At 39.3% G+C, this 27985-nt stretch overlaps 1 protein-coding gene and 1 pseudogene across 8 annotated transcripts in view; one reads left to right on the top strand and one right to left on the bottom strand.

Moving 5' to 3' along the window:
• RBFOX1 (RNA binding fox-1 homolog 1) overlaps positions 1–27985 on the bottom strand; it is a 1462962-nt gene that overhangs the window by 1003679 nt on the left and 431298 nt on the right. The window lies entirely within an intron of this gene.
• LOC115504510 lies at positions 13004–13498 on the top strand (annotated as a pseudogene).

Here is a 27985-nt window from a genome sequence, read left to right as displayed (position 1 = left end):
GAAAAAAACAGGAAATGTTACTATACAAATAATACAGAACACTGAAATAAGGGATGACTGTGTTACTCTGGATACAGTAGTCAAGAAGGGCCTCCCTGAAGAGGGATATTTGAGAAAAGGCCTGGATATGGAGAAAATCCCAGCCAAGAAGAGATCTGGAAAGAAAAGCCCAAGTAGCTTGGTCTCTGAAGTATTTACATCATCTCTGGCATGACACCTAACATTGGGGTCTTATGTCTCCTACCTGTATACTCAACACAAAAATAATGTCCCTCACAAGCTAAAGAGAATAAAGTAAGATTCTATATATGAAAGAAACTTGAAATTTAAGAGGCCGCCACTCATTGTACCCCATTTAAAAATAGCACGACTACTTTGGCCCAGCTTTGAAATCACCAAGGCTGGGGCAATGCTATCCCCCAAACCAAAGGCACTGCAGGGAAATTTGGACAGCCTGCTGATTTAATAGAGTATCAATCTCAAGGGAAACTAACTCAGTTATAGAACAGTCTGACCATTAATTTCAATGATTTGACTGTGTAATATAATGTTTCAATCCTAGAACACAATTTAAACTGGGACAGGTAGTCATTACTTAACTTAGAGTCTGCAAATTCATCTCCGACATGTCAATTTTTTGTAGTCTATGTTCAAAGACTTGCCAAAAAAGATATGGGGAAAATATTTCAAAGTCTATGAAATCTAGCATCTCGATATCAAATAGTGCCTCGACTGCTACTGTAGATAAAAACGGTGATAGAAATTTTTATTAAAACAGTAAGCAAAGGGTAAGCATGCTTGTCAAACACAGATCCCGCTTTCCATACAGATGAGTGCAGTGAAAACAGTAAGGATGAAAAATGGGATGCGTACTGATTCAGCCAGAGGTGAAGGGGGTAATGGGGAGAGTAAGAAGAGAGTCAAAACAGGGACCTACCAGCGATGCCTTCTAAAGAAAATGACAAGACACAAAATAAAACGATATTTTGGCACAAAAATGTTTCAACTAATACTCAAAAAAGAAGCAGCCTGTGGTTTGAAACTAAAAAATTAATTGCCCATTAATTGAGAAAGTCTCTTTTGATTGAGGGATCCAACATCTCAGTCTGGGGACCAGTGCAAAGGAAAATTGAGAAAAATGTCAAATTAGACATTGTCAGGATGTCTAGCCACAAAAATTACACAGACGAGAATGAAAATACTGTCAGTGCACATCCCAAAAAGCATTGCTTCTGGTATGATGATGCTGGGGATGGACACGTGATCAGGTGTAGCTATTCCCCATGATGCTGTGGGAGGAGATCTTAGCTGCTGTTCACTAAAAACTTCTCCTTCAGGGCAGAACGAGAGACTGAACTGCCTTGCCTGCTTGAATTTAGGTGCAGGCAAATGTCTTGCTTTGGCTAATGCAATGTGAACAGAGGTGACACATGTCACTTTGGGATAGAAGCTTTAAGAACCAGTGTGCAATTAACCTTGTCCTTTCCTTGTCCCAGTAATTGTAGAAGAATGGAAGCAGAGCCCGTGACCCCAAGTAAGGGAGAAAACAGAGCAGCACTCCCAGTCAGCCCACAGCAGACCTAGACAATGCATGAGAAACAAACAATTTTAACAACTGTCCTTTGAAGCCAAGCAAGTTGGGGTTGTTTGTCACTAGAGAGTGATCTGCCCTATCCTGGCAGATATCCTCATTTAGCTACTAATCTTTCTAGGCCTCCTTTCCCCAGGCGAGCCTTCCAGCAAAAGTTAAAGACGAAGTTATTTGACATCTTGGGGGGCTCTGGCTATTTTGCATTATGCCTTTTCTATAAGGAGCAGTTTTCGGCTTTCAGTTCTTCCTCTCCCCTTTTGCAAATGCCTTTGGACTTTCAAAAGCAAGTGCTTACTTTGCATTTTCCTCAGCACTGTGGATAGGCAAATGCCCCACATATTTTCATTTAAAACACTAGGATGTGTTTGGTGTGTAAATGATGCTTTTCAGAAGACTCTCTTGAGTTTTGGTGCCATTCCATTCCCTCATTCACGATGGTGTGAGGGTTCTTACCCTCACCAAGCTTACTGTCTTTCCAGAGAAGACTAAGGAAGCTAGAGCAATAAGCAATGAATGCTATGAGCACACAAAGGGATAAGGAGCAATGTATGGGGAGAGGGGTGGCTAGAGGTGGCCAGAGGGGGCTTCTGGGGAGGCAGTAAAGACAAAACAAATCAAGAAGAGGCAAAGTATTCTGGGCAGGGGGTGCAAATGGCTGGAGATGAGAGAGACAAAGACACTGAGAACAACTGAAGGCTGCCAAGTGTGGTGTGTTATGGGTGGCATAGAGAGCAATGCAGCTGGAGGAAGGCAGGAGACTGCTCCTGAAAGCCCTTGAAATCACGCTAGACACGTTGGATTTATCTGAAGGGGAATGCAGAGCTACTGGAGGTGGGGTGACATCATCAGGTTTGTTTACTAAAGAGCATTTTAGCTCCACTCTGAGAAAGGCTTGAAGAGGATAAATACACAAAAGACAGTGATGTTAGTTACCAAGATATCACAGCAAAAGATCACTGTGGCCTGGATGAAAGACAGTGAACACAGAGATAGACGCGTAAAAGATCTGAGGTGTATTCTGAAGACTGAATTGGAGAAATGTGATTTAACTTCACTTTTTGCCTGCAGCAGGGTTACATTTTTGGTGGTAGAAATAATTGCAGATTTTTCACTCTGTGAAAACCCCATTAATCATTTCACTGGAGTCCCTTCATATAAATATAGGACCGCAGCCACACTGGAACCTCGAAACATATGATCGGGATCCTTATTAGCACCACGATTGCATTTAGGATTGTGTTTATTTCCCAAAAGGCTACATTACTTGCATCCCGGCGTCCGATCTTAACCCCTCCAGTAAGAAGAGATGTCTATGGAAAGTACTATGAAGTCACTTCCGTATAGTATGTGCAATTATTAGACTGCTTCCCAGAAATGTACAGGACACTTCAATGTATCTAAATCTCACTTGCCATTTGTTTTTTGAGGACACCTCTCAAAAAACATCTTATTTACCTACGCCTTACAATATTTTTTCCCCTTGGAAGGAAAGGAAGAAGAGAAGTTGGGAACTCTAGGCTTTAGGGTCATGCTGGCTATTTTGACTCCCAGCTCATCACTTACTAGCCATCTGATCTGGGCGGGGGCGGGGGACGGGGGGTGGGGATGGTTCTTTCTAAATCCCAGTTTCTCCTCTGATGAAGGGGGGTAATAATAGGATAGGCATAAATGGATTACGATGAGCACTCCAAGAAATAATGATGGGGAGTATTTAGAGTAATGCCAGGAGCATAGCCCACAGTAAGGTCTCAAAAAACGTTCTAAACTGGTAATGTCAACAGACAACGGTTCTAAAACTCCTGTATGTTACAAAGGATGCTGAGATTGTTGTTTGGAAAATGGCACAGTGTCACAGACTCTGCAGAATTAACCTAGCCAGTCAGTCATGAAAGAATACAACACAATGATTTCTTGCATATCACTTGTGCATTAGGTACTGTGCTAGGGTCTAGAGAAAAGCATTAAATCAGTATATAGAGCCCATGCCTTTCCTGGATCCTCTCATCTAATTGTGCAGACAACATCAAACTCACGATGAATACTGCAGCGAGCCTCAAAGAAGGTACATCACACAGAGGAAAGGACCCATGTAGGGGTTACAGAGGCTGAGTCCACGGTGCTCTGCCTTACAAAATAGTCACAGTCACGAAAGAAAAAATTCAAGGCGTACAGTAGTTTATGCAGACTACTCAACTTGCAGCAATGTTTTCAATTAGATTAAAAAAAAAAAGGCAACTTTTGTAGAATATGAACCTCCAAGGAGTTTTAAAGGGTATTTCATAAACAACTATTTCACATGGTCCAAGTAAGGAGTTCCAGATCCATGGTTGCTTTCTCACTTGTCAAACGAAGGTATTTATTAGAGCATGCAGGCTGTTTAGAAACTTGCACAACCACTTATAACCTATTAGTGAAACATCCAATTACACGCCTGGCCTCTTCATTAACTTCCCAGCCAAATACTTGGAGATCTGGGTTGTGTTAACCCTGCAACTCCTATTACCTGCTCTATCCCACATGGAAGGTAGAGCTGACCTACGTGATTATTATAGGTAATTATTGATGACGGTCATTAAATATTCAGTATGTGATCTGAAGAAAGGTAAATGACTAACGGATACTATCTCATTCAAAGGAACCTTACTTATGAAGTGGGTACTAATGTCATACCCATTTCACAGATAAGGCAATCGAGTTTTAAAGCAGTTAGCTTACTCACCGAAGTTCAGACAGCTAATGCCCTGATCATTTGGTTCCAGAGCAACAGCTTTTGAGTACAATTTTACACATCCATGAACTGCTTTGAACTAGGAGTCAAACTCTCTATTTCTATAGCCAACAGCAGGCTGAACATCTGTTATAATGGAAATTTAATAACATCCCAGTGAAAACTCAATGCCTCGTAGCACTGACATGGCCTCACAGCTATCTCTACAAAAATCATTCTTGTCCAATATATCTAGATGGTTTTGATGTAAATATGATTGTCTTTTGCTTGGCTTACCTAAACTGTAGTGAGGTATACTAATTAACTGATACTTTCATAAAAATTGTTTACCAGAACCCAACTTTTGAATTTATGTCTATGAGATTAGCAACAAGAATACTGGCCCCTATACATGTTCAGAACTCTGTACACTAATCACTTACAAAGCCATATTATGTTACTAAGAATTAAATTATTTAAAAATTCACTGTGGTGTCATTAGCATTCAGTCTTCCAGGAGCTTGCATATTAAAAAGAAAGAGGAGGAAGAGGAAGAAAAGAAAGGAACAACACAGAGAAAAAAAGGAGAGAAAGGGGAAAAAATACGAAGAAGAGAGTCTGCAACCAGATTAAAATTTTCCCCTAAAATTGGTTTGTGCTACATGACAACCCCTCACTCTTCTAAAAATCATACATCTTCTTTTACACTATGTCCGTAATCAAAACATCCTTAAAACCACAACATTAAGTTAGCCTGATAGACTAAAGACTGGGAAGGTTTCTTCAGAATTGTTACAGACTATTGGGTAAATTCACATTTGGTACACATTCTAATTTTGAAAAACATGTTATTTACTTACTAGACTGTAACAGTTCTGCTGAACAGTTATAGACCACCAGGTAAATATGTATTTTGGAATGGATGCATACTAATTCTAAAACATGGATCATTTACCCACTAGAGTGTAACATTCTACTCTGCCATGTATAGCCCCTGCCCCATGAATCATTACCCTGGCGAACCATAGGGATACTTTCCAGTCATTTGCTTGGGCATGAGGCATGTTCATTCTAAGGAGGAAAGTCTCCCAAACTAGCATCAGATTTCTTTTTGATAGAAATATCAAAGTTCATATATTGCAAATTAAAACAGGACTAATTAAGAACAGTTGCATATAGCAACAATTAGGTGGATAATTAAACCTTTGGTTGGGGGTTACTGAAGTAGTCATTAAATGGATGGATAAAATTAGATGCTGAGCTTGAAATCTGCACATAAGCTGTCTACAATACCTGCCTCTGAGGGATGGACTCCAATTACATCATCTTGATGTGCCTTGTACTCATTTTATTCTTTCACATTAAATATTTATTGGACAACAATGTGCCAAGCACTGGGCTTGATCCTGGGGTTTCGGGGAACAGCAAAACAGATACCACTCCAGCCTTCCTGGAGCCTATGGTCTATGACTACAAACTGTATTAAGGCCATTAGAATATATTTTCAATGTAGAAGCCCAAATTCTCTGTTTAAAATATAAATCGAGTCTTTATTTTACTACAGTAAAAGTCACAGTCTCTAATTACTTACAAGTCCTACATGATATTTGCCCCCACCCCACAACTCAATGCCTTCCCTCCCTAATATTTTCTACTCCAGTCTCCCTGACCCTCTTGCTGTTCACTGAAACCAGGGGTACACTCAAGCCTTAGGGTTTTTTTTTGTTTTGTTTTGACTGTTTGTTCTGCCTGAAATGTTCTTTCATCAAAAAACCACACAGCTCACTCCTTCACCTTCTAGTCTTTGCTAAAATGTCACCTTTACAATGAGGCCCATCCTGATTCCCCTCCCCCTTCATTTAAAACTTTGATTCTTCCACTCCTATTCTCTGTTTCTTCCTATCCTTTTCCCTTTTTCCTTTTACCATAATACTTGTCACCTTCTACAATGACTTTCTTATTTATATGCACTTTTCATGGTCTTTGTGCCCCACTAGAATGTAGGCTCCATGAGGGCTTGAACATGTGCCTCAGTGATGGGTCCCTCATGTGAAGATGAACGCCTGGTACACAGAAGGTGCTCAGAATACACACACACAAACACACACATACATACATACATATATACACACATACAGATATACATATACTTATACAAATATATGCATGTATAAGAGTAGAAGAAACATATAAATTGCTATGAGATCACACGCAAATCAATTTTCATCTACCCTAGGGAGCTGGAGTTGGGGTAAGGTGGGAATTCCAGGAAAGGCTTAACCAGGAGAAGTGGCACTTTTCAGCTGAAACTGAAATGAGAAGTAAGAAGTAAATGAGAGGGGCAGAGGGAACAGAACGTGCCCAGTGCCCCAATTGGGAAGAGCTTGATGTGCTCGCAACATGGCTGTAGCACATGAGCTAGTGGGCTTGAAGATTTAATAGAAAGGGGAAACCATGTTCTGTTCACTGAAGCCTGTTCTTCACCTAGGAGAGGGAAACAGAGAAAGAATGGATGAAGTATGAATATACCATGGCTTTGGCATTTTGTTTTCATTTGTTTTGTTTAATTAGCCATTTTGGGTTATAAGGCACAATTTTCCTAGACATTGACAGGACAGCTGCACGTTCCCAGGACAAATGCCGAAAGCCCTGTGTCAATTTGCAGGCCAAACTTCTGAAGGTCACGATGAAGTTCTGAATGAAACAGCTGATTTCCCGGAGTCCTCCCAACATGGCAGGCGACTCAAATTACAAAATTCAAGAAGCTTCCAGTTTCCTGAACAAGAAATCCGTGTTACTTAGAAAGTGCATAGTTGTGGACAAACTCTCCTCCTCTTCCTTAAAAGAGAAGATGATACTGCAATTACCTCAGTGAGGAGACCAGAGGCAGCAGCACAAGGCCCTTTTCTTTCTCAATTTGCTGCCTCTCCTTGCATTCCAACAACGGGAGGTGGGGACCAGACACATGAAGTCATTTCACCCAACACTAACCCAACACACCTGTACATTCTCCACCTCTATCACATGCTCCCCAGCCCTCCTGGCAGAAGGCATGTTTTGCAAGATTTGTAAAGCACTCATTTGGAGTACATAATAACTTAATATTAATTCAAATGACTAATACTTACAGCATAAAAAAAAAGAGAGAAAAAAGGCTCCAATTGTGGAAAATATATCTCAATTGTCCTAGAAAATGTCTCACAGTGACAGCAATGTATCCCATGAGCAAAAATAAGGTTGTTTCAGGCAGGAATTTAATTAAGATGAGTCGGTCATGCCATGAGCAGTACACGGCCAAGGAAGCATTAGTGAGGTATTTACCACACGGATGTGGAGAACACACAATATTAAAATGCCCAATAAATTAGCCTACAAATCTACTTAGCTCTACATTTGTCCTGCATCACCAAATAAAACATTGCCTTGAAATGGAACCGTCTGAGATTTTTCACACCAAATCAATTTACACCGAATAAGGAAAATGCTTATACAACTCCTGGGCTGCTGTTTGCAATGAGATGCTTGGTAGAAGAGAAACTTTTCTCCTTCTCTATTTCATCAGACACAGAATGGGAATTAATCAGCGATACCTAACTACCCTTTCAAAAGGACTCCAGAAACATCCCCAGAAACACTTTGTTTCTTTGAACATTCCTGAACAATAGACAGTCACCAACTTTTAATAATTCCCTATATTACTGGAGACTGTGTAAAAGGATTTTAAATCACAAGATTGATGACAATGTAATAAATTAGAAAAAACTGTGGCTGTTACTGTGAAATCTTAGTGCCCCAGTGTGGTTCACATCTCAATTTCTTGATGTAATACGATTTGAGTATAATTATTAACAATTATTATCAAAGCATTCATAAGCTTTTCCCCCCACTGTGAAAGCAAAGACTCTTTTTTATATCCTATTTTTAATCTTAATTCATGGGTGTCACACATCACCCACAAAAGAAGGGCATGGTGATTCCAAAATGTCTGTTTTGACAGATTGCTCTTTCCCACTTCTTTTATATTATAAATATTTAATACATGATTCAACAATGAATGACAAAATCTAGCTCTGTGATCATCCAGTTAAGTGAAATCTCCCCTACTCTTCCTCCTCCTCAAAAGACAGTCAACCCGTCTTGACACAGGAGCAAGGAGGGGTCAAAATACAACACCTGCATGAATATAAGCCCCGATGGACCCAAGTCCTAAGAAATTTCCCATTAATTCATTTTCTGCCACTTTTTCTTTTAAATGCAAATTTCGAGGAAAAGACCACTGCAATATATGTAATTGTCTATATTGTGCAATTATAACAAAACAATTCTGTGATGGTACCATGTCATCATTTAAATGCATGCCATCTTATCTCTCCCTATATATTAATCTAAAATGGAATCAGGAAAGTGACAAGAACATCTCATAATGGAACACCCAGTGAATGGCTGATTTGCCTTTCATTGTCCGCAAGCCTTAATGTGCTGTGGACTTCCTGGGAACAAATGAGACCTCGGCAGCGACATGTTTTCATTTTATCACATTTATTTAAGATGACCGAGGACAGTGCCCAATATTTATTCACCACGTTCAACATTTGCCATCATCAGAATAAAAGGCGAGACGGCACAGTTTGAACAACATCTGGTAATTCCAAAGAGATAGTGTCACTTGAAGAACAAATGAACCTTTAGTTAATAAAATCTCCCCCTGACTGACAAAGATGGCTTTTTGTACACATGCAGGATCCACGATAAGCAGATAGAGAAATGGAGATAAGGAGCACCCGATTCCTACAAAGGGAAGTCAATGTGCCCATGTTTAAATAAAGACAGGGTTTATTACTGGTCTTTTATGAATCATGATAAATTAAATGTCCTGAGTTCTGGAGGGATAAAAGATTTAAATTATACTTCTGAAAGCCATGGGAAGTTTCACTACCCTCAAAATGCGCTAAAGCCTCAAAGTAAGAATAATATTGCCAGGACCAAAAAGTAGCTGGTTTCAATGAAGAAGCCTTTCATCCAGTAATGCCTGAGTTAATAGAGTGGATTATATGCTGAATATCTATGACCCCAAACCTTTATGCAGCCAATATGTAACATGAACCTACTAAGAATTAGACACTGCTCTAGGCACTTGGAAGAGGCAAGTGTCTAATGTGAATGTAACTATACCCACGTGTCTAGTCTATGCAACTAAAGATACATATGCACGCATACATGCTCTAGATGGGGTGATGTCCTTCAATATGTGAAGAATGGGGCTTTGGCCTATCATTGAGTCACAGTCCATATTTCATACCATATTTCATTGCATTATCATACCACTGGTATCGATGGGTTATAACTAATTATGCCCCACAGACAGGATTTCAGTGAGAGAAAACTAATTCAAGAGAAGCCTTTTACACACATGGATCTTGGCTGATATGCAATGAAGAGAACATCCTCTGATCCCCAGGGACTCCAAATTTTCAAAAAGTATTTTTGGTAGAAATGTCAGGACGATCATAATAAGTGGACCTCCTAAAGAAGGTAAATATAGGGGCGCCTGGGTGGCGCAGTCGGTTAAGCGTCCGACTTCAGCCAGGTCACGATCTCGCCGTCCGTGAGTTCGAGCCCCGCGTCGGGCTCTGGGCTGATGGCTCAGAGCCTGGAGCCTGTTTCCGATTCTGTGTCTCCCTCTCTCTCTGCCCCTCCCCCATTCATGCTCTGTGTCTCTGTGTCCCAAAAATAAATAAAAAAGTCGAAAAAAAAAAAAAGAAGGTAAATATATTATATCACAGCTCTCTTGATACTATTATGAGAAGGTTAAGTCTATGAAAACTCTTGAGGGCTGTAAAAAGTCACGCAGACACAGAGATTATTCTTAAAGTTTAGAGCCAAAGTGAGTGGTCCTTGGCACAGCAAAGTGCCTGGCATAAGGGGGGCAGTGTGGAAGTTTAGAGGCATTGGCTTTGATCCATTCTTCCTTCTTCCCGAACAGTTTGTTCCTCGTGGTACCTGCCTTAGATTCAGATCTTATTCAAACCCAAGTTATTATTTTTTTAAAACTGATAACCACTACAGTTGTTATTTTTGAGGTCATTACTAGACATGAAGAGGGTAAGGTGCGGGGAGGATGGCACATATTTTTTCCCTTCTCCCTACAGTTCCATGTGAAAGAACTCCCTCAGGGTAATATTCCAGGTCTTCCCATAATTCCTCATTCTTCCACCCCTAAGAAGGAATCGTTTATTTGACTGGTTACTCTGGGGGGGAAAAAAAAAAAAAACTAGGCACGCTCAATTCGGTCTCCTTAGCTCTTTTTTCAATTCCCCAGTGGGCAGAAAGGGTACACTCTGGTTCTCTTTCTCAGCCATAAGACTAGGGAGTATGCAGAGAAGCTGTGAAAAGGGAGAAATCACAGGAAGGGGCTCCAGGGGCCTACTCTGTCAACGACTGATGGATAAGTCTCAACAAATTTGGAGACCATAAGGAAACTCATTTGGTCATACATTTTAATTTTAGATTTCATTAATAAAATGTATTTCATTTATTTCATTAATAAAAACACTTTGTTATTGCTGTTTTAAAAATAATCGCTTCATTGAGATATATTCGCACACCATAAAATTCACCTATTCAAAGTGAACAATTCAATAATTTTTAGTATGTTCACAGACTTGTGCAATTATCATCACAATTTAATTTGAGAACATTTTTTTTTATCACCCCACAAGGAAGCCCCTATAGCATGTGCTCACTTCCTATCACTCTCTCCCTCCCAGCCCCTGGCACTAATCTACCTTCTTTCCATCTCTGTAGATTGACCTACTGTGGACATTTCATATGAATATGATCAGAACCTTGGAAATATCAGGCTAGGTGAAAGAAGTTTGTTTATTTCCTTTTTCCTCTCTGCTGTGCTACTTTCTCAGTCAGTTCTTACTCCGTCCAGGAATAAGAGGGTTTTATTTTTTGAGCTCCTAGAGCTACCACATACCTAGAGTGGTTTCTTATGCTCTGTTTTACCAAAATCAAATCATTTCTTTAACACTTCATAATTTTAATTTTACCCAGATATTAAACTGCTATATTAAGGTCAGCATCCATTCATCCACTTATTCACGTATTCATACTTTTTTTTTTTTTTTAATTTTTTTTTTTTTCAACGTTTATTTATTTTTGGGACAGAGAGAGACAGAGCATGAACGGGGGAGGGGCAGAGAGAGAGGGAGACACAGAATCGGAAACAGGCTCCAGGCTCCGAGCCATCAGCCCAGAGCCTGACGCGGGGCTCGAACTCACGGACCGCGAGATCGTGACCTGGCTGAAGTCGGACGCTTAACCGACTGCGCCACCCAGGCGCCCCATACTTTTTTTTTTTAATGTTTATTTATTTTTGAGACAGAGGGAGACAGAGCGTAAGTGGGAGAGGGGCAGAGACAGAGGGAGACACAGAATCCGAAGCAGGCTCCAGGCTCTGAGCTGTCAGCACAGAGCCCAATGCGGGGCATGAACCCACAGACCATGAGATCATGACCTGAGCCGAAGTCGGACACTTAACCGACTGAGCCACCCAGGCGCCCCATCATCTATTCATACTTTCAAAACACATGTATTGATCCCTAAAATGGCTACCACACCCTGAAGCTCCTAAAATGAATACAATCTGGTACCGGCTCTCAGGGAGTTCACACTTAATTATTGAGAATGATTTAGGTACAAAATTTCATAAAATACAGAAAACAGATCCACTGGAATGTAAGTCTAAGAATTCTCATTAATCCTCAGATGCATTACAGTACTCGGCACCGTCCGCAGTTGCTGTTTCCATGCAATCTCTCTACCTTTTATGAAAATGTCCTGACCCGGTTCACTTGCTACCTTCCTATCTTCTTAGTGTCTTTCTCTCTTCTTCCATTCACTCAAGTGATCCTTTCTTAAGGTAAATCCTTGTTTGTTTTTCTTTTCAATCTGCCTTTCCTTGGAGACATTATCCATTCCTACTACCTCCACAGCAACTTGTGAGTAGCATAAAGATAAGTAACACGCGATATGGGACTTAGCCCTTGAGCTGAGACTTGAAGGACACACTGGGTTTGCGGTGGTGGGTGTAAGGTATATGTGCATATATGGAAGGATGTACATGGCATCAATTTCTACCAGGTAGCTCTGTCTTTCCTTTTTTCCCAATACCAATTAGTTAACTTATCTCAAAATGAGCAAAAATTACTTTTCCTATCCACACTTGATATATGTTCACAAAATAGTCCCGTCAACTCCACACATTATTCCCAGCAGTTGTCGCCTATGCCTGCACATCACAATCTTTATTTCAACCAAAGAGCCGCTGTCAGCTCTAAATCTGTGGCTTCACAGAAACTATTGATTTATGGCAATGACCCTTCTTGCCTGTGCACATCTCAAATCCACAGAGCGAGGGGAGCCCCGGAAATATTTATTCAGACAGATAAAATCCTCCCTATTTAACAGAACTGACTTCTATGACCAGTGGGCACATCTTGTTACCTAGGGACATTTCCAAAGGATTACACAGCAAGGCTTTGGCTGTGACTGTAAGTCACTGCCACTAAATTGTCAAAATAAATAACAGTAAAAATCAACCCTCAGAGAACGTGGGGGTAGCTGATGCTTTTTCTTTACAAAAAATAAAGAAATCTTTGCAGACACCGCCACCCCAGAACCACAGGCACGGCAAAGCCATGGTCAACTCCACCTTGTTTTTTGACATTGCTGAGGACGGTGAACCCTTAAGCCATGTCTCCTTTGAGCTGTTTGCAGACAAAGTTCCAAAAACAGCAGAGAACTTTCATGCTCTGAGCACTGGGGAGAACAGAAATGGTTACAAAGTTTCCTGCTTTCACAGGATTATTCCAGGATTTATGTGCCAGGGTGGTGACTTCACATGACATAATGGCACTGGCAGCAAGTCCATCTATGGGGAGAAATTTGATGATGAGAATTTCATCCTGAAGCATATACGTCCTGGCATCCTGTCCATGGAAAATGCTGGACCCAAGACAAACGGTTCCCAGTTTTTCATCTGCACTGTCAAAACTGAGTGGTTGGACGGCAAGCACATCGTGTTTGGCAAGGTGAAGGAGGGCATGGACACCGTGAAAGCCATGGAGCACTTTGGGTCCAAGAATGGCAAGACCAGCAAGAAGATGACCACTGCTGAGTGTGGACAAACCTAATAAATCTGACTTGTGTTTTATCTTAACTACCAGATCATTCCTTCTGTAGCTCGGGAGAGCACCCCCTTTAGATCAAAATCTCCTATAATCTTTGTGCTCCTGTTGCAGTTCCATGGGTCCCTTTCAAGTCTACCTGGATTGCAAAGTGAAGTTTATGATAATGAAACAAAAGCTAAACAAACAGCATACTAATAATTCCTTATTTTTAATTGGAAAAAGAGTCCAACAGAGATAGAAAAAATATGTATCAACTAACAACTTATTACTTACTTTGTCATATTTTGTATAGCACAAAGCAGAATATAGCACTAGACATACTTTATAATACATAAATATATTAATAACATAACATATCTAAATATACTCTATATTAGCCTATATTAAATATATTACATATGCTATAACTACACAGTTTTGTGTGTATATGTATTCTATATACATTGTAAGTAAAAAAAGTATATACACATATATGAACATATACCATATAACTAAATTTTTGTGACAAGGGGAACATAAACATTTGATTTCTTCTCTTTTCTAAGGGCTAAAAATTAAGAAGGTAAAAGAATCACTCATCAAACCTCAAAATTCTTCAAGAGTTCTTATTTATCATAGTCATCAATGGATACAACACTGGGACAATGACTATTATTTAATCAGTAATTACCATATACCAGACAATCTTCTGACTATTTTGCAGGTAGTATCTCCTTCAATCAGGGAAAAGCCAACAAAAATGGATTTAAAAATTCACTTTAAAATGTATTAATCCATTAAAATTTATTTTTGAAATCCATTAAAAATCCATTGTCAATAATTGTTTCCATTTGGGAGATAGCATTACTGAGTTTCAGATAAATGAATAAACTAGCCCAAGGTTTCAGCCATGGCAGACAATATCTGTCGGATCCCAGATGCTGGGCTATTATCTGTTGCTCTGAATGTCTCCTTGATATTAATTGTAGAGTTTTCCTTTTACAGTAAAAGGGCTCCTCTCCTTTAAACACTGTCACCATTTTCATCACTGGTCTAATCCAACTTAAAGTAAGATTTTCAAAGGAACCAAACTGATTGAATGTGTTCTACCTTTTCCAAACACTGGAATAGCTTGGCCATAACATGAACCCCACTGCGCCAACAAGCAGTGGTGAGTAATAAAGTCATTTCTAAAGCACAATCAATGGTACCAAGCAGAAATGGCATGGATATTTTTCCTTGCCTCCCTTGGTTGAATTGATGGATACTCCGAATTGACTAGAAAGTGGAAATGACTGGAAAAGGAGAAGAAAACCCTTTTGAAGTCCAGAAGACACACCCTTCCCCGGTCTTTTAAGGATTAGATAGGATTCTGAAGGACATTAAGCTAAAAGCTTCTCCCCTTCCAAAATGGCCAAAGAACTGAGAGAGAAGAATTATCTTGGCAGAATATGAGACCTAATACCATTGATAATCATAGCAGCACTGAAATCCAGGTTGGCTAAGGACCATTTCAGCCACATATAACTACTGCCTTATTAGCAATCATCAAAAATTGATAAATTGTTCATTTTGCTTCTAATCTGCAGATGATCTTATAGACAGATAGATTAATTATGCATTGCCAGGCAAGTCTTAAAGAATTGTATGCTGTACGTGTTCATAATATTAAACAACTCTTCTTCAGATTATGTCAAAATTTATATTTTGAGTATGATCATTTGATTAATGTCTGTTCCATCAGCTTGTAGGCCTCATGAGTCAATAAGTAATAGCCGTTGCTTGATGAACACTCACTATGTGTTGGACATTATACAAGTAGTAGCTCCTTTAATCCTTACAATAGCTCTGTGAAGTAGCTATCTGCCCCCATTTTATAGATAAGACAATTTAAGTGTACAGTTGTTTGTTTGTTTTCCAATGTTTTTTTAAATGTTTATTGAGAGAGAGAGAGAGAGAGAGAGAGAGAGAGAATATGAATAAGCAGGGGAGGTCAGAGAGAGAGGGAGAGAGAGAATCCTAAGATTCTGTGCTCTCAGCATAGAGCCCAACCTGGGGTTCAAACCCCCAAACCGTGAAATCATGACCTGAGATGAAATCAAGAGTTGGATGCTTAACTGATTGAGCCACCCAGGTGGTCCTAAGTATAGGGTTGTTAAATAGATAGTCTGAAATCCCACAGAGAGTAATCCCACAGAAAGCCACAGACTGGACCCCAGGCAATCAACTTCCAAGCATGAGGGCAAAAGCTATGTATATTTTACCATCACATATCCCCCAAACATACTAGGTACTCTATAAAATTTGATGAATGAATGAAAAGGTGTTTTTTTCTGGTTTCGGCCATATCTACATGGACATGCAAAAAGGACCCTTGATTTGTGTTAATCATAGAGAGATGAACTTGTCCTCCTATAACTTAGAACTCAGAGCAATTACCATGTAAAATGAGGCCAGGTGAGGCAAATTCCCATGGGTCCCTCAACAAAAACCACCTTCCCCTACTTCTCTTACAGCAGTGGGCTGTCCTCCTGTATTCCTCCAAATGATTACTTAATACCCACTTTCACATCCCCATAGTTAAACACAGCTAAACCCAAATGCTAATGGAGTGGCCCAAGTGCTTACTTCCTCAATTAGTCTTGTCCAGAAAAATTCACCAGAATTATATCCCTATGTGGAACCAGGCACTGTGCTACCAATCATGGAAGTTATTAAAAGGAAACTACAAAATGGTACCCTGTTTCCAAAGAAAGAAATGGATTCTTAAGAACTAAAATTAAAACTTGAACATTCTAGGTATTATAAGAAAGATACAAGTTCCAATGGGAACATAGAGGAAGAGGAAATTGGCTTGGGCCCTTGCTAGGAAAAAAAAATCATGAGGAAACAGTCAGAGATGGGTTGGGTGGGGGATGGCAAGGGAAGAGGGGATCCAGGCAGGACAAAGAGAACAGTTTTAGTGTGGAAACATTTGAGAAAAGTATTTTAGGTTGAGTCATTTAGTATACACTAGACTTTTACGGTGGGCTTGAAACTATCACCTCTATTAGGGCAATGTTCAGGAAGTGCCAGAAAATCTACTATAAAAGTAGATCCTCCCACGAAAAGCAGATAAAACTTGGCAAGCAGAGCAAACAACTGGGCAGCACTTGGCTGACTGCAAAAGAGTGAATGAGAGGGTCCCTTTACTTAACTTTATTTGTTTTATTGTCTGATCTACCCCAAATCCTTTACTTTGGGGAACCATCTTTATCCTACTTTATATTTATTTACATAGTTTAGGTGGAGCTCTACATCCCACCACCATCCCCCGCCTCATCCCTATGGAATGAGACTTAAGACCAATCAATCAGAAGATCCCAGTCTTGGGGTGCCTCGGTGGCTCAGTTGGTTAAGCGTCCGACTTCGGCTCAGGTCATGATCTCACAGTTCGTAGATTTGAGCCCTGCACCAGGCTCTGTGCTGGCAGCTCGGAGCCTGGAGCCTGCTTCAGATTCTGTGTCTCCCTCTCTCTCTGCTCCTCCCCTGCTCATGCTCTCTCTCTCTCTCTCTCTCTCTCTCTCTCTCTCTCTCCTTCAAAAATAAATAAAAACATTAAAAAAAAAAAAAAAAAGAAGATCTCAGTCTTATAGTTCAGGGATTTTCTCAGTAGCAGGCATATGATTCAAATTGGCCAATCAGAGCCTTCCCTAGGATTTTTGAGGTATCCTCCAAAAGGTGATAACTTCTCAGAGGATGCATATAGTAGAAGCCCAGTGAACTCTGATATAAGATGGCAAGCAGCTCTAAGAGAGAATTAGAGTCCTTGTGACATCATTAAAGCTTGAGACTCAACCACACCTGAAGCCTACCTTTTGTGTTGTCTAGTTCCATAACCCACACTTTAAGTTTTCTTAAATATATTTGATGTGCATGTGTGTGTGTTTATTTTTTTCATGTGAAAGTGGAGGAATCCTGATGAAATCAGTGCCTAAATATCCTGTAACATAACACATTATAATTCTGAGCTGGTTGTAGCTCTCCTTCTCATAATAAAACCTAGTGAGCTTAAAGAGATGTGATACACTTCCCCAGTTTCTTTGTTATTAAGAACCCCTTTGGAATCCTCATCTCTGTTCTTTTAACACCACACTGTTTTCTAAACTGCCAGAATGATTCAGATAATCTCAGATACCAAAGCTTGCTTGACAGTTGTTGCCATCTAGCAAAATCAAACAAAAACCCCAAAAACCAAAAAACAAAACCAAAAACAAAACAAACAAACTAAAAAAAAAATCTCCAAAAAACAAGAAACAGTTATGAAACTGAAGGGGATTATAAAGTATTGCAGGACCCAAGACTAACAATGTTCAAGGAATGTCAGTCAACTGATATATTAAACTGGATTAAATGTAAACCACCCTTCACTGTGTAAAATACGTATATCCTTTATAGAATGTTAATAGTAGGTCCTGGTACTTCCACACCAATGAATATTCTGATTGAGCATATTAATAAGCTAATAGATAATAAGACCTGTGATTAAAGACACCATCCTGTCTCTATACATTGTGGTAGCTCTCCTCTTTATTTCCCAGCTAAGGGTCCACCAGAGCCTGACATACAAAAATAGGCTGGGGTTTAATCAGCATCCTAACAGTGAGAAACCCTGTGAATTAAATACCATTCCCTTCCAGAGTTCAAAGAAGTCACATTTTAAGGCCAAGGTTTAGATGCAAATATGAGAGATGTGATCCTGAGGAAAAAAAAATCAAACATGACCAGGAAGGACCCCTGCTTCCTGCCTAAAAGAAATGTGTCCCAGAGAAGGTTTTCTCTGATCTCTGCTTTAGAAAGATCAGTTGTCGCATTTGAAACTGTGAAAAGCTGTCACATTTATTATATTTCTGGAAGCCTGTAAATGATGAATGTTTCTTCCATCTCCCCTCCTTCAGGTGAAGAAGAAGAAAAAAAAAAAACGTTATTATTCCTGACTTCCAGGAAGATGTCATGAGTGAGAATCTAAAAAAAAAAAAAAGGAAAAAAAATAACCACAGTTTGCTGTTATCAGCAATTAAAGAAACTTTATCTAATTACTATGGAAGATGGCTCCGTTCGACAATCATCTCTGACAAACTGATCATTATCAGTAATTTATGACCAGTTTCTTAGTTAATTGTCCTCAGGAAGGAGAGCAAAAACCATTTGTATAGAAAAATAAGTAGTCATTAACAACAGTGGAATTTGTTGGGAATGTGATTATAAATCACCAACCAGGGCTGGTAATGATTCCTGGGAAGAGAAGAGAATGAAAACAATGTAGACACTACATCCAACTTTAGGGAACTATTCGGAGAAAGAAGACTTCATAATGAACTTTCCCCCCCAATTAAAATGAAGAATGTCTTGTCTCCCTTTAAAAGAATATCAGACACTTTATTCTAAATGTGGGAGAGTAGGGCAAGGGAGGAACACATCTCTGCTTCTGCATGCAGGGATAGTTATAAAACACACACTCAGGCACTTTGAAGTTCTGCCTCTCCTAACCAAGCTCACTTTGCATAAAGAAAATGCACCCTGCTTTGCTTTTTTCCAAAGCTAACTGGATCTACCTGACCAAGCTTTGATTTTAGAGGCTTGGAAACTGGTCCATCAATCTGGTCCAAAAGCCAAGCACAGACTTGTGAATCCTGAACTGTATTTGAGCTTCACATTGCCAATTACAAGCTGTGAAGCCTTGGGGTATGTTACAGAGACTACGGACCCATTTGTGAAAAGGGAATGGGATATGTACCTGCTAAAGATATGGAACTGTAAGGGTATGGGTTGAATTGGGTCCCCCCTCACCCAAAATACGGTATGTTAAACATCTATTTCCTGGCACCTGCGAATGTGAGTTAACTTATAAATAGAGTCTTTGCAGATGGAATCAAGTTAAGGGAGGTCATTAGGGTGGGCCCTAATCTAGTAGGGCTGCTATCCTTATAGAAAATTTGAACAAAGGGCAAGTGCTGTGGAGGCACATGAGGAGAACATCTTGAGATGATGCAGGCAGAGAGGGGAGTGGCACAGCTACAATCCAAGGAATGCCCAAAGATGGCTAACAAGCCACCAGAAGGTAGGAAGAGGCAAGGAAGAATTTCCCTACAGGTTTCAGAGGGAGCATGGTCCTCCTGACACCCTGATTTGGGGCTTTCTGACTCAAGAACTGGGGGATAAGAAATGTCTATAGTTTTAAACTATCCAGTTTGTGATACTTTGCAATGGCAGCCCATATTGTACGTATGCTGATACATACAATACTTTACAGCATCCTGAGACAGACTGGATGAGAAAAGGCCTGGAATGTGCCCAGGACAGTGTTTGGCAGATGATATGAATGCAGTGAGAATGCTTGCTCAAATGCTTAATGAAAAGTGACCCATCCCAGACAAACAATATACAAGGAGTATCTAGACCATGATAGAGTGTCTGGGATGCACAGTACTGGAGATGAAAGAGTCCTGGACTTGGCATGAAAATTCTGAGATTAAGACCCGGTTCTTCCATTTCCAAGCCTCTACCAAAGTGAGCTTTAGATTCCTCACGTATACATTTGAGTTAGTCCAGCATGTGCCTTTCTTACAAGGATGCCATGAGCCCAAAATGGATAATACACATCAATACACATCTTTTGTAGTTTGTAGTTGGAAACTTTCTTCATTCATCAAACCAGTGAGTTGAGTTCTAGTTATACAATGGTGAGTAATTTCATAAGAAACCACCACAACAAATGGACCATTAGAAACGGGAATCAGAGTAATGCAGACACAGAATGCAATGAGATCACTGGGGACAGTTAATAGAGGGGTCAGACCTCTGCCTCGCTGCAGAGCCTAAGCTAAAACTTGACACAAGGGTGACCTTGCCAGGTGATGGTTATAGGAAGCACCCTTGGGCAGACAGAATATATCTCTAAGACAAGAAAGGACATGGAGGCCTGTTTAGAGCCCTAGGAATAAAGGTTTGGAGAGATATGGGTTGGAAAGAAAAGCAAGAGGCCAGATGACACTGGGACTGCAGGCCAAGTTATCCATTTTTATTTTATCAGTTGTTGTTTTTTTTTCACAGTTGGGAGTGTAGAAGGGATGTGGTGAAGTGACCTGACTTGAATAATAAAATGATCACTCTGATTTTCTATAAAAATTGGATTAGGGGACAATGGAAATAGGAGACCCATTAGGTGGTTAGGAGTCCAGATGTAGGTAGCTTCGATCAAAGTGGTAACAGTGGAGCTAGGAAAAAACAGACAGATTTTGAGATCTCATTTGGAGGAAAGCCATTATTATTACTTTTATCTCCTAATTTAATTCAACTCAGTCCTATTGGAATGCCTTCTGCCACTTCCCTGACAGATGGTCAGCCCATAAAAAAAAAAATTCATTAGTTTAAACTGAATAACCTATGCTCAATCACCCTTTTTCACATCCCCCATAAAAAATTAACTCAACTAATAATTATAAAAGCAGATATGTACAAACAGTGCTACTGGGCAAAGGTAACTGATTCCAAACTGGATGGAGCTCAATAATAGGAACATTGGCAATGGGGACCCTTTACTGACCAATTCTGTGTGTCTGGCATCATTCAGCATATTACATACCCTAGCTCGTTCAATTCTAACACAAACTTTAAGAAATTAGTATTGTCTCTATTTTAAAAATGAGGAAACTGTAATTTTAAAAAGGTAAAGAAACTTGTCCAGAGGCACACAGTTAGTATGGGGCTGATATGCAGTAAGTGAAATTGTAGGGAGGGTCCTCAAATACACCAAACTTCTTATGGGGAACCATTAAGTTAAAAAAAAAGGGCATTTGAAATAGCATGATTTGAAGATGAGAAGAAACTATCTGAATAGTCACTTATAATTGGTAATGATGAGACAGCTGAACCCATATGGAAAAACTTCTATGAAATCCTATGAAAGCTAAAGTACAGTACTTCCTAGAACATCAATTTATATAAACTGCACAATGCAACAGAGAAATAATTTACTTACAAATATTTACTAGGTGTTTTACAGACTGGAAGTGGGGAAAGGTTTCTTTCATACCAGTAACGATTTGCTACTATCTAAACATTCTTGATTTGAACATGCTCAGCGTTATCAGGTTAATTTCTTGTCACCATATATGTGGTTGCCCAGAAGCATCTCTTTTCTTTCACAGTAGATCCCATGTACCATAATAGGGATGTTACCCTCAAATAGGGCCATTGCCTTCTGCACAAAAAGAATGGCAGTCACTGGGTGCTTATGTGTGAGATACTCTATTGATGCTAGGGTTGCAGAAAAAGACAAGACATTTCCAGGTCTCAAATAGCTCATTGTGCAAGATGGCACAAGATGGAACACTCAGCAAGTATCTCATATACATATTTTTATATACAGAAATGGCAAACATAAGAAATCACAGACACAGTGCTTTTCATGATCTCTGTCTTTTACACCTTTTAAGCTTAAAAGGAAAGTGCCCTGAATTGTTTTGTCCCCCAAATGTCCAAATGATCTTTATATCTTTCCCTTCCCTCCTTTTTTTTTTTTTTTAAATGCAGGGTGCCCTGCCTAGATACATCTTCTCCCAAGGAAAACCCCACTGTGGCATTTTAGAAAATTTGTCTTACAGAGTATTTAGAAAGAGACTCTAACTTATTTGGCCATGCTTCAGTGTGATTCTTAGGGAAAATTCTTCACACAATCCTGTGCACTTCCCTCAAAGTGCCTCTCTCTAATCAAGTAAAAATCATTCAGGCCAGAAGGGCATGTAAGTAGAAAACAAAGAAAAACAAAGCAGCAAAGGTCTTCCCCGAGTCACAGTGAGATATAAAAAGTGAAATCCCAAGGTGTGGGGAGAGAAGGTCAAAGAGAGGGAAGAAATAAGCTTCCAAGTCAGAAGTCATAGTTAAGAAAGAAAATATTTCTTCAGGCAGACCTTGTTCATGCTCATACATGAGGGTGAATATAGTCCAAGAGGTTTCTGCCCTTCCATCTTTTCAAGTCACAGGCAGTAAAGTATCTTAATGACAGGCAGCTGTTAAAATGCCCAGGGTTCCTGAATTCATAAGCTACAGGCTGTAGGAAAGAAACACTGTACTATGAATTTTAAACATGAAGCCAAGAGAATGCTTTTCCCCACCTATGAAATTCCAACATGCTCAACCTAAGGCACAGCGTACGAATGTGCCACATCTTGAGTATACATTTCATCAGCTGCTAAACATTAAGCTCATTTAAATTTGAAATGAACAAAAGAATTGATCCAAATTGGCTTGGATGTGATCACTGCCAAAGGATAGACTAGCCTGGGGAGGGAGAGCACAGGAAGAGGAATGACAAACAGCAGAGTGTCAGGGAGCAGAGAGATGTCACACTGTGATGACAAACATCCTTTCAAACTGTGACTCAACATTGTGTGGTCCCCATTAATGTATCAAGAGGAAGTCAATGGCAGGTTAATGAAGTTCACAGACAGTCTTACAAAAGAAGATGATCGCAGCACCCAAGAAGGCAGAACCCTTGTCTAAGACTGTAGTCCCACGCAGGGAAGTTGATCATGCTATTACCCACTGAGACATCCCTCAGCTCTGCCATCACTGGACTCAAAGGAAAGCAAGCAGCAGGGTGAACCTCCACAGCACAGCTGTGCTGATCCCTGAGTTTACTCCACCCCACAACCCAACCCTAGGTGAGGTGTTATTTGAGAAAGAGCAAAGAAGCAAATGAGCATCTGACTTCTGGTCAGGCATAGCTTGTGAATCTTGAGATTTATTCTAAAAACAGATGTAAATCAATACTGTGAATGCTAGTTGCAATCCTGATGCAAACTTCTTGGGTTCATCCATTCAGATGCTCAAGCTAAAAACATTAAAGTTATTTTAAAGTTGTCTTGCTCTCTTCTCATACTAAGTCTAGAGGCAAGTCCTCATCTTTATGTTCAGCATATATCCCTTATCTGTCTACTACTTCTCTGCCTCCCTATTACTACCATCATCTCTCTCTTGACCCACAATATCAGCCTACTAGTTGGTCTTCTTGCTTGCCCCTTAGACCCATTACAACAGATTCTCCACATAGCTGTCCAAGAGGTCTTTTAAGTATCAATCCTATCATACTTAAAACTCTACAGTGTCTTTCCACTGCACTTAGGAAAAAACCCAATATCCTTACTCCTTACTAATGCCTTCCATTTGCTACACCTATTTTTGGTGCCACTAAATCACCCTGCATTATTGTCACCCTAGTGCTTCTCAACTGATCATCAACTTACCTGTTTATGTTCTGATTCCTGCATTGGGATGGAAGCTCCATGTGAACAAGGAACTTTGTAGTCTTGGTCAATGCTGTCACCTCTGTTTAGAACTAAGTGTTTGGCACTTAGTAAGTTTTCCATAAATACTAGTTAGATGAATGAATGTCAGAGTCTTCTATATATACAATGAGGAGGTTATTTTTTTAATTTATTATTTATTTATTCATTCATTCATTCATTCATTTTTTAATATGAAATTTATTGTCCAACTGGTTTCCATACAACATCCAGTGCTCATCCTAACCGGTGATTGACGAGGTTATCTTGATCTCAAAGTTTCTTTCCAAGACTATTCTAGGAGAACCTACAACCATTGTCTTTTCCAAAGCTAACATGGAAGGACTTAGAACCATCATACCATTATGCAGACTCCAAGGGTTCTAATCTGTAATCCATCATCAACTGACTGTGCAACCTTATAACAAGAACACCTTACCTTTAAAAAATAAGATTCTTCATTATTTAGAAATACCTTAGAATTTCCACCTCTAAAAGTGTCCTTATCCTAGGATTCCTCTTTATAAAAGTACTTTATCCATTCCTGGTTAATATGATTACTGCTTGCTCTTGGTACTATCTCACAGTGTGGAAATATTTGGGTGATCTAGGCAGGGATTTCTTCTGATAGCAGATAATCACTGACCTAAACTCTAAGAAGTCAGAGAACAGATATTTTAATAGATTTATAATGTAGAAATATTGTAAATATAATTTAAAACAAAATAATCTACTAGTATTCTCTTTCTCTAATAAAAAAGCTAAAACTAGGTAAGAAAATCCAATAGTTTTTTTAGATAGTGTTTTAATTTATCAGATAAAGTGATAAATGAATTTTTAAAATCTAATCATCTTTTATGCATTATATATAAAAAGTTGTCAACAAAGACATCACAGATGTGTGATGAGCATTCAAGAAATTTCTGGACAATGGCTGAGTTGAGTTTCCTATAACCATCTCATTTTGTGGCCATCTACGAGTTAACAACTTTAAAGGGGAATTTCATCAGACTTAAGATCAAAATCTGCTTCTAAGAACATTCAATTAGTGAAGTACACAATAAGGTAAAAACATGCCTCTATAGTCACAAGTTGGATTCTCCAAGCCTTGTACTAAATCAGATCACTATATATAGGCACTGGGTCCTTCAACTGACCTGGTAAGGGCAACCTGCTTCTCTAGTTCATCAAAAGTGAGATTCTTGGGGCACCTGGGTGGCTCAGTCAGTTAAGCACCCAGCTCTTGGTTTTGGCTCAGGTCATGGTCTCACACTTTGTGACACTGAGCTCTGTGTTGGGCTCGGTGCTGACAGTGTGGAGCCTGCTTGAGATTCTCTCTCTCTCTCTTCCCTCCTTTCTCTCTCTCTCAAATTAATAAACTTAAAAAAATTTTAAGGAAGATTCTTAAGCCTGTACACTTAAGGGCAGAGACTGGTGGGCCATGTGGGGTTGCTGCATACACCTGGAAACACTAGATCTCCCTTTCTCTTAAACACTGTAAAACTTTCACTCTTAGGTTGACTATGTGTGGAAAAAACTTTCAAAAACTGTTTAAAGTTTGTCTTATTCAAAAACATTCAAAATGCTCAAAAAGAAGGAAAAAGGCAATTAGCTTGTAGGAGGAAAATGAGAGTCACAGAAGTTAAAAAAAAAAGGGGGGGGGGGATTGTGATGTGTAAGTAGATCCAAACTGTAGAACAAGGTAGAGAACTAGGGTAGGGACAACCACAGCCATAATACAATAATAGTTGGCATGGAGTCCTATGTGCCACACACTATGCTGAATTCTTTCCTGCATCATCTTATTTAATCAGCAGCCATTTTCATTAGGTGCCACAATGTGACTTATTTGGAGAAACTGAGGCCCCAGTAAGTCGAATGATTTGCACAAGGTTACACATCTGGCAAGTGGCAAATTAGGGTTTAATTCTGCCCCTATCATTCTTCCCAGTGATTCAAATGCAATTTTCCTGCAGCAGACATGGCGTAGATACTTTCTGCACCAAAAGCCATTTTATGTTCTTTCTCCTGGAGTTAGAGAAGTCTGTCCCATATAGAGAGCTATGGGAGACGATTCTTATTTTAATTATATGGACACTCTATATGACACAGTGAATATAGTACCTGGGATAACAGACTACTTGTGGCAGGGTGAGTGGCAACTCTTATCCTCCCTCTCTGGTCCCAGCTAAGAAAGAAAATGAATTCTTGTGATGAGGAAATAATGCCTTGATTCTAAGATAGCAAGTTTGGATATCAATGGCTACTATACTGATATGTGCTGAAGAACTGAATGTTAGCAATTAAGACAAATTCTGGAAGAAGCAGTGAGAAAACTAAAGATATAGTTGAAAAAAGGCAAAGAAACTCAGTCATCAAAAGCCAGTAAGAATTCTATGTTTAACATTTTAAGAAACCCCCAAAAACTGTTTTCCATGGCAGTTGTACTATTTTGCAATCCCAACGGCAATTTATGAAGGTTTCTCCACACCCTTGACAACATTTTACTTTCTTTCTTTCTTTTTTTTTTTTTTAATATAGCCATTCTAGTAGGTGTGAAATGGTATCTCATTGTGGTTTTGATTTTCATTTTTCTGATGACTAATAATGTTGAGCATCTTTCAGGGGCTTATTGGAGATGATGGCTGCACAACATTGTGCATGCCCTAAATGCCACTGAATTGTACACTTTCAAATGGTTACCTTTATGCCATGTGAATTTTACCTGAATAAAAAAGATTAAAAAGCATAAATCTAAACAAAGATAGAATTAATCTGCAGTTGACCTCAAAGTTCCTAGAATCTAAATTTCTTTATCTTGTCCCATAAGTCATTTTCTCCATCCAGCCAATTATTCTAGATAATGACTTTATTTTATATTCTTATGTCTCCCCCTTGGATTTCAGCTAGCAATGAGGGCTATTTGCTGGATGTCAGTGGGACCACATCACCTTCTCTTATCAACTGCAAAGCCTTAAGACATGATCTCAGGTACTCAATAAATACTCATTTAATTAAGAGTTTATGATGCTATAGATGGCAAAACTCTAGAGACTACACTCTAGACAAACTTCATTTGAGGCAATAGTCTATGGGCACTATAGGCATTTAAGCATGGTCTCTGAAAGCAGAATGCCCGGGTTCAAACTCTGTCTCCAGCATGCACTCCACTATCACTAGCAATGCAACGTGATCATGTCACTAAATCTCTCCAAGCTGTATAGCCCCTCAACTACACAAAGGGCATAAAGATAGTGGCCACCTATATTGTGGTATCAAATCATGCAATTATGACTCATTTCAAATTAGGTAGTATATATTAATACCTGTTTTTATTTCTCCTCTATATATGCAACTCTATTGCAGAGACACCCACATACAAGTGTGTTTATTCTTGGTTAACACCCTATAAAATCTTGCTATTCATACTGTGATAAACCAGTAGCATTGTTGTCACTTGAAAGTTTGTAAGAAATGCAGAATCGTAGGCTTCACCTTAGACCTAACTCAAGAGAATATGCATTTTAAGAAGATTCCCAGAAGAACTGTGAGCAGCTATTGCTATACATCCTACAATAAGCATGAGTATACATTTGGCTTCTTCCCTGGGAAAGGCAATGTAGAGAGAGAGATCCTCTCATATTAGCACAATACTAGAAGAAATAACAATCACTCCCTACATATAGTTTAGGTAAGCCATGCCTCTTCCCCCAAATTATTTCTAATATTCTAGAAATGTTACTTAACTCCCATAAGTAAAATAAGTCACAAGAATGCATTAGTGAACTTGACTGTGGCAGAGCAACATTACTCATCTCCAGCATTATCAATCTCCACTTAATCTTTCTTTCCACTTAAGACTGATCTCTACTTGTTGGGATTGAGACACATACTATAAAAATCTGAAGATATCATACTATAAAAATCTGAAGAGACCTCACAAGCCACACTAGCTGAAGAAACACTGCTGTTTGCTGCTAACTATAATTAGACTTCTCACACTGCAAGAACAGAAGGAAATTTTAAAAAAAAGAGAAAGAAAGAAAAAAACCTCCTGGGCCCCCCATCGTCCTTTTGTGGGAGAGCTCATTTAAAATGCAGTATATCATCAAAGCCACATTACTCTGATGATATAGAATTTATGAGGGATGTCCTACTTCAAATTATGCATTAACTTGAAGTCAAC

Source organism: Lynx canadensis, chromosome E3 (genome assembly GCF_007474595.2).
Source record: "Lynx canadensis isolate LIC74 chromosome E3, mLynCan4.pri.v2, whole genome shotgun sequence".
Lineage (NCBI taxonomy): Eukaryota > Metazoa > Chordata > Mammalia > Carnivora > Felidae > Lynx > Lynx canadensis.
Note: the sequence above shows the minus strand (reverse complement) of the source record. Positions and strands in the feature narration are given on the sequence as shown.